Here is a 13216-nt window from a genome sequence, read left to right on the forward strand (position 1 = left end):
GGTTGAGCCATGCTCACGGTCATCTGCCATGTCTCTCCACACTTTCCTCTTGTCCCATGTCCACATGCACACCCCAACTCAACCGTAACCCTAGCCATAACCCTAACCACAGAAGGTTGGTGGAGAATGGGCTCATAGTTATGACTGGAGCGGAATAAGTGGAATGGTATCAAATACAGTGCCTTGCAAAAGTATTCATCCCCCTTGGTGTTTTTCCTTTTTTGTTGCATTACAACCTGTAATTTAAATTGATTTTTATTTGGATTTCATGTAATGGTCATACACAAAATAGTCCAAATTGGTGAAGTGAAATGGAAAAAAATTACTTGTTTAAAAAAAAATCTAAAAAAAATACAGTGGGGAGAACAAGTATTTGATACACTGCCGATTTTGCAGGTTTTCCTACTTACAAAGCATGTAGAGGTCTGTCATTTTTATCATAGGTACACTTCAACTGTGAGAGTCGGAATCTAAAACAAAATCCAGAAAATCACATTGTATTTACATTTTTACATTTTAGTCATTTTAGCAGACGCTCTTATCCAGAGCGACTTACAGTTAGTGAATACATATATTTTTTATTTTTCTTATTTTTATTTTTATGTTTTATTTTATTTTTTATACTGGCCCCCCGTGGGAATCGAACTATCAACTGAGCTACATCCCTGCCGGCCATTCTTTGGATGATACTTATAAATTGTATGATTTATAAGTAATTAATTTGCATTTTATTGCATGACATAAGTATTTGATACATCAGAAAAGCAGAACTTAATATTTGGTACAGAAACCTTTGTTTGCAATTACAGAGATCATACGTTTCCTGTAGGTCTTGGGGGGTGAATAGTTATGCACGCTCAAGTTTTCTGTTTATTTGTCTTATTTCTTGTTTCTTTCACAATATAAAATATTTTGCATCTTCAAAGTGGTAGGCATGTTGTGTAAATCAAATGATACAAATCCCCCCAAAATCCATTTTAATTCCAGGTTGTAAGGCAACAAAATAGGAAAAATGCCAAGGGGGGTGAACATTTTCGCAAGCCATGGTTTTCAGTTGTTTGATGCCATTCCACTTGCTCTGTTTTGGCCATTATTATGAGCCGTTCTCTCCTCAGTAGCCTCCTGTGACCCCAACCCTAGCTTCATGTCCATACCCCGGCTCAATCCTAACCCTAGCCATAACCATAACCCCAACCCTAGCTTCATGTCCATACCCCGGCTCAATCCTAACCCTAGCCATAACCATAACCTCAACCCTAGCTTCATGTCCACACCCCGGCTCAATCCTAACCCTAGCCATAACCATAACCCCAACCCTAGCTTCATGTTCACACCCCGGCTCAATCCTAACCCTAGCCAAAACCCTAACACTAATATTGGTTGATCATACTTTTATCCTACATTTTTTGGGGACCTTTAAGGTGCTGGAACAGGATACCGGCTCTGGGTAGCTCCGGCTCAATTTAACCACTGGTTAATACTGAGTCACACCTCTCTACCACGTCTGGTGAGCGTTCTGGTACAAAATGGCCTCCCCCAGGTGGAGGTGGGTGTTACACATGTTGAAACCTATTTGTTCTGGATGTTTCTGCTGAGGTCATCCAGTCCATTCCTCTCAATGATAAAACCTGAGTGATTGATGGAGAGAGACACACGGTACCTAGTGATTATATGACTCCCAACACCTTGTGAAGAGGAGAGAGAGAGAGAGACAGAGAGAGAGACAGAGACAGTACATATTATATGACTCCCAACCCCTTGTGAAGAGGAGTGAGGTATGTTGTAGCCCTCTGCATCCTTTTGCAGTGACTCTCTCCTCTCTGGCTTTAAAAGACACTTGAGAGGGGAAGAACTACAGCTAGTTAGCTACCCCTCACACCCTGTCCTGGTGTCACCGCCTGTAACCCTAATCTCTCCAGCCTCCTCTCTCCTTCCTCCCCTCTCTCCCTCAACAAACTCTATCCAGCCTCCTCTCTCCTTCCCTCCCTCTCTACCTCAACAAACTAGCTGGTGTGTTTGATTATTCATTGTCATGTTTCCCTAAAAGGCAAAGCCCCAGTGTGGGGTTTGACAGGATAAATGCTGATTCGCAGCAGGATTCTGCTCTTTCCGGGACACACACCCACACACTTACACACACGCAAATACACACTTCCCAGGAGAGGCAGAACGATTTGGCCCATCAGCTCCAATCACTGTTATTGTTCTGACAATACTCCAAACCGATCCGCTCCAGCAGTAGCATGTGTGTGTGTCCAGAGTGTATGTGCGCATGTGTGTGTGTGTGTGTGTTTGTTTTTATGTTGAATGTTTCTGGGCAGAAGAAACGTGTAATGCTCCAGTTAGGAGCCAGAGAGGGTTTAAATAAAACAACCTGTTTTACTTCCTCCTTTGTTGTATTTTCTTTGTTCTGCCTCCTGATTGGACCAGCACACTGATTCCTCAGCTCCCTCTGCAGATGAGATCTGGCACAAAATGAGATATCGGGGACGTAGGTCGGGGTGCCTTGTAAGGATCTGACGGCGAGTGGGTAATCTGCCTCTACCATCAGTCCTATTAGCCAACGTACGATCATTGGACGGTGCTTCTACATCTGCGTTGCTTGCTGTTTGGGTTTTAGGCTGAGTTTCTGTATAGCACTTTGTGACATCTGCTGATGTAAAAAGGGCTTTATAAATACATTTGATTGATTGATAATAAAATGGATGAGCTCCGATCAAGAATATACTACCAACGGGACGTTAAAAACTGTAATATCTTATGTTTCACCGAGTCGTGGCTGAACGACGACAGGGATAACATACAGCTGGCGGGGTTTTCGGTGAATCGGCAAGATCGAACAGCTGCCTCCGGTAAGACAAAGGGTGGTGGTCTGTGTATATTTGTAAATAACAGCTGGTGCACAAAATCTAATATTAAGGAAGTCTCTAGGTTTTGCTCGCCTGAGGTAGAGTACCTCATGATAAGCTGTAGACCACACTATTTACCAAGAGAGTTTTCATCTATATTTTTTGTAGCTGTCTATTTACCACCACAAACCGATGCTGGCACTAAGACCGCACTCAACGAGCTGTATAAGGCCATAAACAAACAAGAAAACACTCATCCAGAAGCGGCGCTCCTAGTGGCCGGGGACTTTAATGCAGGGAAACTTAAATCCGTTCTACCTAATTTCTACCAGCATGTTAAATGTGCAACCAGAGGAAAGAAACTCTAGACCACCTTCACTCCACACACAGAGACACATACAAAGCTCTCCCTCGCCCTCCATTTGGCAAATCTGACCATAACTCTATCCTCCTCAGTCCTGCTTACAAGCAAAAACTAAAGCAGGAGGTACCAGTGACTCGCTCAATACAGAAGTGGTCAGATGACGCAGATGCTAAGCTACAGGACTGTTTTGCTAGCACAGACTGGAATATGTTCCGGGATTCTTCCGAGGGCATTGAGGAGTACACCACATCAGTCACTGGCTTCATCAATAAGTGCATCGATGACATCGTCCCCACAGTGACCGTACGTACATACCCCAACCAGAAGCCATGGATTACAGGCAATATCCGCAAAGAGCTAAAGGGTAGAGCTGCCGCTTTCAAGGAGCGGGACTCTAACCCGGACGCTTTTAAGAAATCCCGCTATGCCCTCCGACGAACCATCAAACAGGCAAAGCGTCAATACAGGACTAAGATTGAATCGTACTACACCGGCTCCGACGCTTGTCGGATGTGGAATGGCTTGCAAACTATTACGGACTACAAAGGGAAGCACAGCCGCGAGCTGCCCAGTGACACGAGCCTACCAGACAAGCTAAATTACTTCTATACTCGCTTTGAGGCAAGCAACACTAAAGCATGCATGAGAGCATCAGCTGTTCCAGACGACTGTGTGATCACGCTCTCCGTAGCCGATGTGAGTAAGACCTTTAAACAGGTCAACATTCACAAGGCCGCAGGGCCAGATGGATTACCAGGACGTGTACTCCGAGCATGCGCTGACCAACTGGCAGGTGTCTTCACTGACATTTTCAACCTGTTCCTGACTGAGTCTGTAATACCAACATGTTTCAAGCAGATCACCGTAGTCCCTGTGCCCAAAAACACTAAGGTAACCTGCCTAAATGAATACCGACCCGTAGCACTCACGTCTGTAGCCATGAAGTGCTTCGGAAGGCTGGTCATGGCTCACATCAACACCATTATCCCAGAAACCTTAGACCCACTCCAATTTGCATACCGCCCCAACAGATCCACAGATGATGCAATCTCTATTGCACTCCACACTGCCCTTTCCCACCTGGACAAAAGGAACACCTACATGAGAATGCTATTCATTGACTAAAGCTCAGCGTTCAACACCATAGTGCCCTCAAAGCTCATCACTAAGCTAAGGACCCTGGGACTAAACACCTCCCTCTGCAATTGGATCCTGGACTTCCTGACGGGCCGCCCCCAGGTGGTAAGGGTAGGTAACAACACATCTGCCACGCTGATCCTCAACACGGGGGACCCTCAAGGGTGCGTGCTCAGTCCCCTCCTGTACTCCCTGTTCACCCATGACTGCATGGCCAAGCACGACTCCAACACCATCATTAAGTTTGCTGACGACACAACAGTGGTAGGCCTGATCACCGACAACGATGAGACAGCCTATAGGGAGGAGGTCAGAGACCTGGCCGTGTGGTGCCAGGATAACAACCTCTCCCTCAACATGATCAAAACAAAGGAGATGATTGTGGACTACAGGAAAAAGAGGACTGAGCACGCCCCCATTCTCATCGACAGGGCTGTAGTGGGGCAGGTTGAGAGCTTCAAGTTCCTTGGTGTCCACATCACCAACAAACTATCATGGTCCAAACACACCAAGACAGTCGTGAAGACGGCACGACAAAGCCTATTCCCCCTCAGGACACCGAAAAGATTTGTCATGGTTCCTCAGATCCTCAAAAAGTGATATAGCTGCACCATCGAGAGCATCCTGACTAGTTGCATCACTGCCTGGTATGGCAACTGCTCACCTCCGACCGCAAGGCACTACAGAGGGTAGTGTGTACCTTCCTGCCATCCAGGACCTCTATACCAGGCGGTGTCAGAGGAAGGCCCTAAAAATGGCCAAAGACTCCAGCCACCCTAGTCATAGACTGTTCTCTCTGCTACCGCACGGCAAGCGGTACCGGAACGCAAAGTCTAGGTCCAAAAGGCTTCTTAACAGCTTCTACCACCCAAGCCATAAGACTCCTAAACAGCTAATCATGGCTTCCCGGACTATTTGCATTGCATTTCACTGTTGTCTTCAGCGCATGTGACTCTCTTACTGTAACAAGACACCTGGTCCCACTAAAGGCCCAGACGTGTGTGTGTGTTTGTGTGTGTTTGTGTATGTGTGTGTGTGTGTGTGTGTGTGTGTGCCTGCCTGCTGAATCCGACACTGAATATAATATTCCACTCTCCTCTCTTCCCCTAGTGGATCTCAGGGAAACTGGGCATCCCTCCGAATCTCCTACTTCTCTCTAAAATGGCTGCCAGGATGTTTTTTACGTTTGTTTATGAGGGTGTGTGTGTGACCATTGGCATGTAGCCTCTAGCCAGGGGCAGAGGGTAATTGCCTCATTTATAGGGGTGATTACAGGGATATGGGGATGGTTATGCTGTTTAAAGGTGAAGCAGATTGACAGAGATTGGGTGACTGGGGAGCCAGTGGATGTTGTGCAATAGCAGCAAGATAAATGTAATGGTGTGCGTGCATGTGAGTGTGCGTGTGTGTTAACAGGATTGGGGAACAGGGTACTTCCCTACCATCAACCAGTAGGCCTTAGTGGAGGCATTTCCCAGAATCACTGTTTGTTTTACACTTGGTAAGAGAGTGAGGAAAGACAGGGCTCTGTGCTTTGGGGGCCAGTTGACAGTTTTTTGGATGATTGCATAAAAATACCTAAAACAGAATCATTTCTTGGTAGCCGCCATATTTTAGTGGTGTGTGTGTGTGTGTGTGTGTGTGTGTGTGTGTATGGGTGTGTATGTGTGTGTGTGTATGTGTGTGTGCGTGTTTGAGAGAGTCAGAGGGGAGCCCTCACACCCCCATGGCTCACACACACATGAAATCATGACATATTTTTATTTAATTTCCTTCAATTGTCATTAAACATGCTTAAACGGCCACTTATTGAGAGACTGCGACCCCTTCACACCCTGTCCTTATTGAGAGACTGCGACCCCTTCACACCCTGTCCTTATTGAGAGACTGCGACCCCTTCACTCCCTGTCCTTATTGAGAGACTGCGACCCCTTCACTCCCTGTCCTTTTGCCAACTATTGTAACCCCACTCACACCTGTCCCTCTGTCCCTAAAAAAACTATCCAGCCTGCTCTCTCTCTCCTTCCCTCCCTCTGTCCCTAAAAAAAACTATCCAGCCTGCTCTCTCTCTCCTTCCCTCCCTCTGTCCCTAAAAAGACTATCCAGCCTGCTCTCTCTCTCCTTCCCTCCCTCTGTCCCTAAAAAAACTATCCAGCCTGCTCTCTCTCTCCTTCCCTCCCTCTGTCCCTAAAAAAACTATCCAGCCTGCTCTCTCTCTCCTTCCCTCCCTCTGTCCCTAAAAAAACTATCCAGCCTGCTCTCTCTCTCCTTCCCTCCCTCTGTACCTAAAAAAACTATCCAGCCTGCTCTCTCTCTCCTTCCCTCCCTCTGTACCTAAAAAAACTATCCAGCCTGCTCTCTCTCTCCTTGCCTCCCTCTCTCCCTCAACTAACTTTCTCCAGCCTGCTCTCTCTCTCCTTCCCTCCCTCTCTCCCTCAACTAACTTTCTCCAGCCTGCTCTCTCTCTCCTTCCCTCCCTCTCTCCCTCAACAAAGTCTCTCCAGCCTGCTCTCTCTCTCCTTCCCTCCCTCTCTCCCTCAACAAACTCTCCAGCCTCCTCCTTCTCTCCCTCCCTCTCTCCAACAAACTCTCTCACACACCTCCCCTATTTCTATCTATCTGCCCACCACCTCACTTCCTCTCCTTCTCTCCTCTCCTCTCCTCTCCTCTCCTCTCCTCTCCTCTCCTCTCCTCTCCTCTCCTCTCCTCTCCTCTCCTCTCCCTCTCCTCTCCTCTCCTCTCCTCTCCTCTCCTCTCCTCTCCTCTCCTCTCCTTCTCTCCTCTCCTTCTCTCCTTCTCTCCTCTCCTTCTCTCCTTCCCTCCTCTTCTTCATCCCCCCCATTCTATCGTACACAGGATCGCTCAGGATTTTCTCTGTAATTGTCCATATGTAGGTCTAACCTAAGCCTAGCTGCTTCTTACCTAACATGTTCCAAACCCCCATAAAAGGTGGAGTTATTAATGAACTGCGCGCTCTGGAGGGAGAGAACGCTTGATTTATGTGTGCGTGTGTGTGTGTGGAGGGCTGTGTGAGGGGTGTGTGAATGAGACTCTAAAACACTGTAATAGATGGTTAGCAGCCAGCGCCATGCTCCACTGAGTTTGCTAATTAGTGTCGACACTAACAGGATATTTTAATAGTGAGTTTGAAATAGAATGACCTGCCTGTTAAATGTGGTATGTTGTGTACTGTAATATCCTAATGAAGGCTAGCACTGTAGTAGTGGAAATGTTTCAGATACCAGCAGGTGAAGGTTTTAGCTGTTTTCTGTAGTGTGGTCAGGCACCGGCAAGTGAAGGTTTTAGCTGGTTTCTGTAGTGTGGTCAAGTCTAGTTGATTCATTAGGTGCTGCATCTGCTGTTCCGATAGCTGCTGAAAATCTGCATTCACTAGTATCTAGCATTCTGCACCACCAAGCAGCTATCTTGGGTTTCTAGCATTCTGCACCACCAAGCAGCTATCTTGGGTTTCTAGCATTCTGCACCACCAAGCAGCTATCTTGGGTTTCTAGCATTCTGCACCACCAAGCAGCTATCCTGGGTTTCTAGCATTCTGCACCACCAAGCAGCTATCCTGGGTTTAATGTTCCCTTAAACCGGCCTTTTCCAACAGGGCAGCACTTGTCTACTGTGTACCAGTCAGTATATTACAGGATGACTGTAAAGACCCTGCTTGCTATGTGGGTTCTTAATGGACTCAGTCAGTATATTACAGGATGACTGTAAAGACCCTGCTTGCTATGTGGGTTCTTAATGGACTCAGTCAGTATATTACAGGATGACTGTAAAGACACTGCTTGCTATGTGGGTTCTTAATGGACTCAGTCAGTATATTACAGGATGACTGTAAAGACCCTGCTTGCTATGTGGGTTCTTAATGGACTCAGTCAGTATATTACAGGATGTGAAGTTGCTGGAGATTGGCGGGATCTGGAACACGCTGTCGTAGACGTCGATCCAGAGCATCCCAAACATGCTCAATGGGTGACATGTCTGGTGAGTATGCAGGCCATGGAAGAACTGGGACATTTTCAGCTTCCAGGAATTGTGTACAGATCCTTGCGGCACGGGGCCGTGCATTATCATGCTGAAACATGAGGTGATGGCGGTGGATGAATGGCACGACAATGGGCCTCAGGATCTTGTCATGGTATCTCTGTGCATTCAAATTGCCATCAATAAAATGCAATTGTGTTCGTTGTCCGTAGCTTATGCCTGCCTGCCTGCCCATACCATAACCCCACCACCACCATGGGGCACTCTGTTCACAACGTTGACATCAGCAAACTAATCGCCCACACGACGTCATACACGCTGCCTGCCATCTGCCCGGTACAGTTGAAACCGGGATTCATCTGTGAAGAGCACACTTCTCCAGCGTGCCAGTGGCCATCGAAGGTGAGCATTCGCACACTGAAGTCGGTTTACGACGCCGAACTGCAGTCAGGTCAAGACCCTGGTGAGGACGGCGAGAACGCAGATGAGCTTCCCTCATAACCGGGATACAAGCTTGTTCGGGTTATTGTAAACGGGATATGATGTTTTATATGCGTCAACTCAAAAACAGAATACTTGAGTATCCCGAATAATAACGGGATATTGGTGTTCATGTAAACGTGGTCACTGGTGTGTGTGCTGTGTTGTCACAGAAGGAGTAAGGTGGGACAGTAGTCTTCCTATCCACATGGCAAATATATCATCTGACTGTGTCTAGTGTGTGTGTGTGTGTGTGTGTGTGTGTGTGTGTGTGTGTGTGTGTGTGTGTGTGTGTGTGTGTGTGTGTGTGTGTGTGTGTGTGTGTGTGTGTGTGTGTGTGTGTACGTGTGCGTGTGTGTGCTTGTGTGTGAGTGTGTGTGTCTTGGCTTAGGCGGCTCTCTACTGGTTATAGACTCTCCATGTGTCACTTAGACTTTGTCTCTCTTAGAGACCTTGTTTATTTCCCTCTATCTTGGTCTTTAATAGTGTGGTAGAACGTTTGATGGTGTGGTGGTCTCCTGGGGAGGCTTCTCAACCACTTGTGTAAACAATCTCCCTCTCTACACAAGTATTCACTCTCTTCTCTTGTTTCACTTCACCTTGTGTGTAATTTTATTTTCTACCCTTACATACTGTACACACCTCCTAACTCTTCTCCTCTCTCTCTCTCTCTCTCTCTCTCTCTCTCTCTCTCTCTCTCTCTCTCTCTCTCTCTCTCTCTCTCTCTCTCTCTCTCTCTCTCTCTCTCTCTCTCTCTCTCTCTCTCTCTCCCTCCCTCCCTCCCTCCCTCCCTCCCCCTCTCTGCCCCAGTGTCAGGCCCGTAGCTTCCTGGTGTTCCTGATGTCAGTATGGAGCACAGTTGCCACCACACTCTGCTGCTGGAGATCAGAGCCCTGACTAACAGATACACCTCCATACTGGGAGGTTGTGCCAAAGACATCTACAGGATGAGCAACAGCTTCACATCTATAGCCAGACTACTGGGGAGAAGACTGGAAACAGACACTACTATCAACTGCAGGTAGGGTACACATGCACGAACACACACACACACACACACACACACACACACACACACACACACACTTCTTTTGCCAGACTACTTTAACAAAAATGATTTACAGGCCACACAAAAAACTGTACACAAACTCAACCGACCCCATGGGAGCATGTCCGTAGGGAAATGGGCCACCGAATGGAACGTGTGGTACTGCAACGTTTCAACACTTCTTTTAGCATCCTTAACACATTGATTTCATGCTTTCTGTCATTTATGAGCTTCAATTATTCACAGCTACCAATTTAATTGGTGTTCTAACAAGAATAGTGCATGTGTTCCACAATCAAGTTTTTTTTTAGCCTGGAACAACATGTTTTCTGGTTAGAAAACATATGACTACCGGTAATTGCTACTGCTAGTGCAAGTCACGCCATTTTAAACGCCTGACGACCCTTAATGTAGGAATATTGTCCAGTGAAACGGTCATGTGGTCCAGACTTCAGAAGAATATTTGCACTCTAGGAATGTGTCCTGGCAAAAATAAATAAAACATGAATGTAATAAATAGAGGTGATAAAAATGAACACAGGGCTTGGAGTTACACAATCTAAGGAACTCAAAACACTATGCACCACATGAACTGTATGTACAGAAATGCTACTGCAGACAGTCCGCTGTATTGTAAGGTCCCTCAATATCACTCCTTCATCCTCCTCCTCCTCCTCATCCTCCTCCTCCCCCAGTTTCTCTTGTCATCCAATCTGAATAGTTCGATCTCATTCTGAACCCATATGGACCATTAGTTTTATTGCAACCGTTTTAGTTTTACTACAGCAGCGTAACCACTGTTAATACCCCTTTAAAACGGCCCTATTGCTTTCTCTGCCCAGCCTTACCACACCAACCTTCAATGCCAAAACAAATCACTAATCTTACGTTATTCTTTGCAGTTAAAGCTCTGCCTCGTAAATGTACTACCTAAAAATAGGGACGTGTTTTACTGATTTGGTGTGTATGTGTGTGTCTATGTGTGTGTCTGTGTGTGTGTGTCTATGTGTGTGTGTGTGTGTGTGTGTGTGTCTATGTGTGTGTGTATGTGTGTGTGTCTATGTGTGTGTCTATGTGTGTGTCTATGTGTGTGTCTATGTGGGTGTGTGTGTGTGTGTGTGTGTGTGTGTGTATGTGTGTGTGTGTGTCTGTGTGTGTGTGTGTGTGTCTATGTGTGTGTGTGTGTGTGTGTCTATGTGTGTGTGTGTGTGTGTTTGTGTGTGTGTGTTTGTGTGTGTGTCTATGTGTGTGTGTGTGTGTGTATGTGTGTGTGTGTGTCTAGGTGTGTGTCTATGTGTGTGTGTGTGTCTATGTGTGTGTGTGTGTGTGTGTGTGTGTGTGTGTGTGTGTGTGTGTGTGTGTGTGTCTATGTGTGTGTGTGTGTCTATGTGTGTGTGTGTGTGTGTGTGTGTGTGTGTCTATGTGTGTGTGTGTGTGTGTGTCTATGTGTGTGTGTGTGTGTGTGTGTCTATGAGTGCGTGTGCGTGTGTGTGTGTGTGCGTCTGTGTGTGTGTGTGTGTGTGTGTGTGTGTCTATGTGTGCGTGTGTGTGTGTGTGTCTATGTGTGTGTGTGTGTGTGTGCAGTTAGTGCTTTTTGAGGTTAGTTTGGTTTCGGTTCGATTATAAAAAAATATCACGGTTTTCGATTAAAGTTGAGATTTTTAAAGAATAACATGAAATGCACTTATGTGGGTTGAATGGTGTAACAACACAGAATACAGCAATCACGCACAAACTCAGGAGGGAAAACAGAGGTAATTATAGGGACACAAATAAGCATAATGGGTAACAGGTGTGATTAATAAAGACAAGACTAGTGTAACACAGAAACATCGATCGCTGGCAGCTAGCACTCCGGTGACGACGAACGCCGAAGCCTGCCCGAGCAAGGAGGAGGGGCAGCCTCGGCTGTATTCGTGACACATTCCTTTACTTTGTTGTGTATATTACATTTGTTTTATTTGATGACTTTATTATTTAATTCCAAGTCATCATCTCATCTCTATAGAGCTGTTGCATATGCTGTCTAACTAAATCACAATTTTAGCAGTCCTTCAAATTAAATATGGCGTACTTTTATGACTGCTGAATACCAACTATCAATCAGTTAGATCATGTATTTTCAGGTAGAGATACCAGGTAGAAGCAGCTGCTCTCTCTCCCTCTCTCCATCATGCCTTCTCTCCCTCTCTCCATCATGCCTTCTCTCTCCCTCTCTCCATCATGCCTTCTCTCTTCCTCTCTCCATCATGCCTTCTCTCTTCCTCTCTCCATCATGCCTTCTCTCCCTCTCTCCATCATGCCTTCTCTCTCCCTCTCTCCATCATGCCTTCTCTCTTCCTCTCTCCATCATGCCTTCTCTCCCTCTCTCCATCATGCCTTCTCTCTCCCTCTCTCCATCATGCCTTCTCTCTCCCTCTCTCCATCATGCCTTCTCTCTCCCTCTCTCCATCATGCCTTCTCTCTCCCTCTCTCCATCATGCCTTCTCTCTCCCTCTCTCCATCATGCCTTCTCTCTCCCTCTCGCCATCATGCCTTCTCTCTCCCTCTCTCCATCATGCCTTCTCTCTCCCTCTCTCCATCATGCCTTCTCTCTCCCTCTCTCCATCATGCCTTCTCTCTCCCTCTCTCCATCATGCCTTCTCTCTTCCTCTCTCCATCATGCCTTCTCTCTCCCTCTCTCCATCATGCCTTCTCTCTCCCTCTCTCCATCATGCCTTCTCTCTCCCTCTCTCCATCATGCCTTCTCTCTCCCTCTCTCCATCATGCCTTCTCTCTCCCTCTCTCCATCATGCCTTCTCTCTCCCTCTCTCCATCATGCCTTCTCTCTCCCTCTCTCCATCATGCCTTCTCTCCCTCTCTCCATCATGTCTCCCTATCTCCATGTCTGCCCTAGACTAACTTAAAGTAGGAGGCGTAAAAGAAACACACAGACCGGACAAGTGCAATGAATTATTGGTCGTTTTCTGTGCAGAACTACGTAGAATATTGGGGCCTGTTGGAAACTACAATTCCCTACTACGTCGTCTCTACGGAAACTGTGCAATGTGCGCGTTGAGCTCAGAAAGAAACTGAACGAAAAGGAATTCAAATAATTGAACCGATCGCTCAGCACTAGTGTGTGTGCGTGTGTGTGTGTGTGCGTGTGTGTGTGTGTGTGTGTGTGTGTGTGTGTGTGTGTGTGTGCGTGTGGGAGGGGGCACATTTGTCTGTCTTACTGTTGACTGTGATTCAGCTGGCTGGGTTCTAGGAATGGCACCACACACTGCCTGGTCCAGGAACATTATGTACAAGTGGCTTCCAGAGGCTTTGCTTGGGGTCTCTCTCTGGAAAATTAAGGCT

General features: G+C 46.6%; 1 pseudogene across 1 annotated transcript in view; it reads left to right on the forward strand.

The window, feature by feature from the left end:
- Nucleotides 1–13216, forward strand: part of LOC311115663 (ventricular zone-expressed PH domain-containing protein-like) — a 32398-nt pseudogene that overhangs the window by 16864 nt on the left and 2318 nt on the right. Inside the window, exon 3 of the transcript in view lies at nucleotides 9637–9847. The product of the transcript in view is annotated as a ventricular zone-expressed PH domain-containing protein-like (transcript). The remainder of the gene's footprint in view (nucleotides 1–9636; nucleotides 9848–13216) is intronic.

This window comes from Coregonus lavaretus (assembly GCF_964263955.1).
Source record: "Coregonus lavaretus genome assembly, contig: HAP1_SCAFFOLD_2873, whole genome shotgun sequence".
Classification (NCBI taxonomy): Eukaryota; Metazoa; Chordata; class Actinopteri; order Salmoniformes; family Salmonidae; genus Coregonus; species Coregonus lavaretus.